Genomic DNA, 5,532 nt, shown 5'->3' on the forward strand with positions numbered 1-5,532 from the left:
ATATATATATATATATATACACACACACACACACATACACAGACTATAGTTCAAAGGTTTGGGGTTGGTAAGAGAAATATTTTAATATTTAAAAAAAAAATCATTTTTAGAAAGGGTTCACTTAATTGATCATAAGTGACAGTAATGACATTTATAATGTTACAAAATATTTGTAAAATATTATAAATATATAAAATATTTATCAAATAAATGTTAAAAAATATTTAAAACTTTCAATTAATCAAAGAATCTTTAAAAAATGTATCACAGTTTCCATAAAAATATTAAGTAGAACAACTGTTCTCAACACTGATAATAATAATAAATGCAGCAAATCAGCATATTAGAATGATTTCTGAAGGATCATGTGACACTGAAGGCTGATGAAAATTCAGCTTTGCCATCACAGGAATAAATGACATGTTATTATATATTAAAATAGATTATTTATTTATATTAAATTGTAATAATATTTCACAGTATTACTTTACTGTTTTTTTTTTTTTTTATCAAATAAGATGTTCTAACAAACCTCAAACGTTTGAATAGTACTGCAGCTTTTCCAATTCAACTTTATCAAATTGTTATGCTGATATATTTAATTTGTACTGCAAAAGAGATTTAGCTAAAGATAACATCCTGGCTCCGAGTTCATTCCGAGACAGCTGCGAATGGCTATTTGGCAGGTCTTTTCCTAACTGGTCTCTGATGGAGAGGGAACAGGCAATCAGTCTGCCTGCAGTTCCACTAAGAGTTGTCTGACTCAATCATTATGAGTCTGTCACAACGCAGACTGAGCTACCTTATAATTACCCACACATGTCGACAGAGCCATACGACATTGGGCTGCCCATAGTGTTCCCACGGTGAGCTGCAGACATACAAGTAATTACCCAAAACAATGTGTATTGCGTGTTTAACTTGCATTTAAATCGCTCTTAATGTTTAACGCTCTCTCATTCATAAGTAACTTTTAGTGCGTTATTGGAACTCACTCAAATTAAGCAGTCAGATTCGCCTGCCATCTATTTACTGCAATAAACTTGCCATTAGAAGCCAGAGTACAACTAGCTCCTAGAAATAAAATGTCTTTCTCTTTTGAATTAATAAGTAGGCCTCTTAGCAAACTGTTTTACAGTGAAATGACATTTGGTTTAAAAACTGTGAGCACTGCAGTCTGTCAAAGCTCTTTAAAAGCTCATCAGAAATAGATGGTATACAGGCTGTTAATGAGAACAGCAACATTTGATTAAACTGCAGTAACACTGAGAAAATGTATAAAATTTACCCTTATCAGAAAGACTGTCACCTTATTAATGGTTATATTAATGGTACTGAATTGAGTTTTAAGATTTTTTTTTTGTTAACAAATCAAGAGAGACACTTTCACATTTTAATTTTTTTTTAATTTTTTAATTTTATTTTCATATTGTCTTAATATGTGTAATGTTTGGATTTAGTTCATTGGACTGTTTAGTTTGTATTTCCTTGTTTTGCCTGTGGTAGGGCCCGTCCAAATACCCACACTTGTGGTCGTGGCACTTAAACATTTGTATATTTACATAATCATGTAAATATATCCATCCATCAACAATCCATCACGCTCCCTAAGGTCGCAAAACTCTGGACTTTTGGTAGTACCTAGGATAGCAAAGTCCACTAAAGGAATACCCACACTTGTGGTCGTGGCACTTAAACATTTGTATATTTACATAATGTATTTCCTGTATTTGGCCCAAGAGTTCAAATGGGTGTGAAGACCACAAGTGTGTGTAGAACTTTTGATTACCTGAGGGGACACACTTATAGTGTTGTAAAAATACAGCAGCTTACAGAGCTTTAATACTTTGCATTTAAAAAAAAAATCTAAATATCTGTTCAGTAATCCCTATGTAACATTTAGTAATTGTGATGCTTCTAATTAAGTTATAAAAAGCAATCACAAATGCAATACAAAATACACAAAAAAAGCACAAAAAAGTGCCACACTTTATGTTTTACTACCAAATTGTATGTAATATCTAATTAATTAAACTTACAGTGGGATGTTTTCCTCAACATCTTGTAATTTTGGGGCACGTGAGTTCCTGAACATGATGCATGATGGGATACGCTTAGGGCCAGTTTTACTAACAGCTTGCACCAGCGCACACTGTCTTTTGGCATTAAAATAATATTATCAGGATTTACTAAAGATGCACAGTGAAGAATTAGCGCTGAAAAGGCGTGGACAAGGTCTATCAAAACTTTTTGCAACCCTTCATTCTTTTGGCATCCAGTTCTTTTCAACGTTCTGTGGCTTATTTATTTCTTTATTCTATATTTGCGACTATGCTAATTTGTGCTGCGCTTGGTATATTGCGTTGGTCGATATGTAAATGAGATGTAATGTATAACTAGTGCTGTCAAACTAGTGCTGTTAATCGAGATTAATCGCATCCAAAATAAAAGTTTTTGTTTACATAATATATGTATGTGTACTGTGTATATTTATTATGTATATAACGTTTTATTTTTATTTTATAAACATTTATTTTGGATGCGATTAATCATTTGTAGGGTTGCAAAGGGGTGGTAAATTTCCGGTAAATTTTCGTAAACTTTCCCCAAATCCCTGGAGTATTAAAAAATAAATTCTGGAATGTTTCCGAAATTTACTGGAAATCTTCCACCTTTTTGCAACCCTAATCATTTGACAGCACTAATAACTAAAATGTTTTAGAAAAATGTTCCATGAATGACATAAATAGCATTTTGTGCTTATTAAAGACCAGTAACTTTGAATGAACATTCTAAAAAAAAAAGTAATGTTTGTTCATAACTTCGAGACAACCTTACTGAACGTTCTAACAGCGTTCCCTGTCTAAAGGAAGGCAGAATGTTAACTTTTATGTGAACTCTCCCTTTAAAGCAGATGTACTTTGTCATGTTGCCTTGGTGAGATATCCACAATCATTTCAGTTCCTAAAGGAAATATTTCTATAATGTCAGAGCGTGATTTCATCTGGAATACATTAAGTTAAACTATCCTTGCATTATTGGAGATACCCTCCCCACCAGGGCTCTGTAAATAACACAGTCATATATATAAATAACATACTGTGGCCATTCATCTCCATTTCTCTTCCTACTCCTTATACAATAGAAGGTCATCAAAAAGGCATGATTGCAACCCAGGCTGCTTCTCTGCTGCTTCCCAGAGATTTATAGTGCTTGTATGATCAAATTCACTGCAAATCAAAGGAAATTACAGTAATGCATCAGCTTTTGCTGATTGCCACTGATCAGCCAATAGCTCATGGCCTGAGGCTAAAAAATCTCATTATGAAGCTCTTTTTAAACACGTTTTTCTTTCAAATGGACGCTGGGCATCTTCAGTGGAATAACAAGGTTGTCCAATGAAAGTACAAACGCATTGCTCCTCTCTTCAATTTTAGGTGGACCAAAAACCAATGTGTTTATGAATGTTGACATATCCAGATTATTTATAACGAGGAGATGCATGCCAGCAGCTAGTAATCTGCATAAAATGCGGACAAACCATGTAAAAAAAAAAAGGCTTTCTGTATAGTTCTGTTAACATTCGTTTTATTTTAAGAAACAAAAATATTTTATAATTTAGTTTTAGACTATAATAAACCTGCTGCAACCTTGTAAACCTTGTTTGATTTGCAAGATAAAATGGTAAATTTGTTTCCCCACAATAATTATGAAGCCTTTTATCTATTTTACTCCCAAGCAACTTACTCTACAATGCACACAGTTCCTCTAAAACAACCTGGGGTTAAGTGCTTTACTCAAGGGCACAATATAGAGATAGTGCATGCATCATCCTTATCAGAAAATATATTTAACCACAAGGGTATATATAATACCTAGAGAATGTTAACTGTTAGCATTACCATCCATATCTATGGCAGTTGATCAGCTGTTGCGGGACCCCCCGGAAGTAAAGACGCTCATGGGCGCTCAGTTCTGCTGCCAGGTGTTTTTGAGCTTGTTACCCCAGCCATGTGACTGAAAATGATGTCAAGACAATGCTGATTGGCTGATGATCCAATGAAATATACTGTATGTGTTTAATCTTGCTTGCAAACATGTTTGTTTCAGTAGAATATACAGCTAGAACATACCATCAAATATAAATCTTTTTTGGCAGCCAAATAAGTTATGACATCTATCAGCAGGGGCTAACTAGGCTATGCTAACCACCCAAACCTGGACCCCTTAGTTTACATCATATCAAATGAGCAGCTTTATCTGGTATCAAGTGTGCTTGTCACACATAATAAATCAGATCACAAGATGTATGTGTTTTGGCATTTCGAAACGTGTGACCCAGCATGTGTTAGAGAACAGACGCATCGTCCTGTCATCTGCATCTGCTGATAAAAGTTGCTATATGAGAAGTTTTCAAGATCATAACAAGCTAAAGCTGAATAAATAGATTTGCTTGTTTTGGGTGTAATTCACACTCACATATTCAATGAATGTTGTTAACGTAAATGGTTACTTTTTATAACAGTGCACAACAGATATTAACAACACCTCATTATGAATTAAAATAAGTGTTGTTTAAGGTGCGAGTGTCAGGATAATGCTAACAAGCTGCTAATCGAACTGTCCTGAAAGTGGGTATGGGTTCTTTTCATCAGAACATGTGATTCAAACACCTGGACTGGAGCTCAATATGGAGTCAAGTTTGTTTTGCTTTGTTTATCATTTGTTAAACGAAATGTGAGGTTTGGGCAGGTAGTTGGGGAGGACATTCATCTTCATGCCACCTCCCTCTATTTCTCGTCAGCATTTGCTGGAGGAGACGTTTTGGGCAGAATGACAAATTGGTTGGACAATTGCTTTTAACAAGCTAGAGGGAAAATGGGGCAAACTACTAATGCTACACATCTCCCATTCCATCCACCCAACATATATTTTTCTTTCTCAATAATTCATAAGATGTACTGAGCAAGCTACAGAGGAAAGCTACCTACTCTCTTTTTGCCCTAAAAGCTCGAGCCCTTTTCCTAGCATGGCCTCTCTTACCTCCTCAGGGGGAGTGAGGATGCTGGATGGTTGTCAGATTCCTGTATAAACAGACACTCTGCTTTTATGAATGGGGCTGGCGTACATGTCTTGATCCTGTCTGGATCCCTCCATTGCCCATCTGGAAGAGTTCGAACCAGGGACGCGGGAAGTAGGGGTGCTGAGGGGGCTGCAGCACCCCCTGTTTTCACATGGTTGCAAATACAACTTCATTTAAATTTATTCAGTTTTAGCATTTAATAATTTATTTGTAATGATCTCTGACATGTAAATTGTAAGTGGGTTATAATAAACCCATGTTTATCTTTATAAACATGATTAATTTTACTTGTGATGTTTTCTATATGGGATGATTAGCCTAATCCTCATGAACACGTGACGCTAGCGCGTGGTATCAAACAACACCAGCCCCAGCACCGACGTAAGTGAACCAACCCCCCTTCACCCAACACGGACACACACAGCACCCCCAACCGAAAACATTTTCCC

At 35.5% G+C, this 5,532-nt stretch overlaps 1 protein-coding gene across 1 annotated transcript in view; it reads right to left on the reverse strand.

Moving 5' to 3' along the window:
• LOC107686720 (thiamin pyrophosphokinase 1-like) overlaps positions 1–5,532 on the reverse strand; it is a 94,509-nt gene that overhangs the window by 81,259 nt on the left and 7,718 nt on the right. Inside the window, exon 2 of the mRNA XM_016483826.1 lies at positions 5,101–5,104. The gene's annotated coding sequence lies outside the window, so the exon portion shown is untranslated. The remainder of the gene's footprint in view (positions 1–5,100; positions 5,105–5,532) is intronic.

This window comes from Sinocyclocheilus anshuiensis, unplaced genomic scaffold (assembly GCF_001515605.1).
Source record: "Sinocyclocheilus anshuiensis isolate Anshui unplaced genomic scaffold, SAMN03320099.WGS_v1.1 scaffold990, whole genome shotgun sequence".
In the NCBI taxonomy this organism is placed as follows: domain Eukaryota; kingdom Metazoa; phylum Chordata; class Actinopteri; order Cypriniformes; family Cyprinidae; genus Sinocyclocheilus; species Sinocyclocheilus anshuiensis.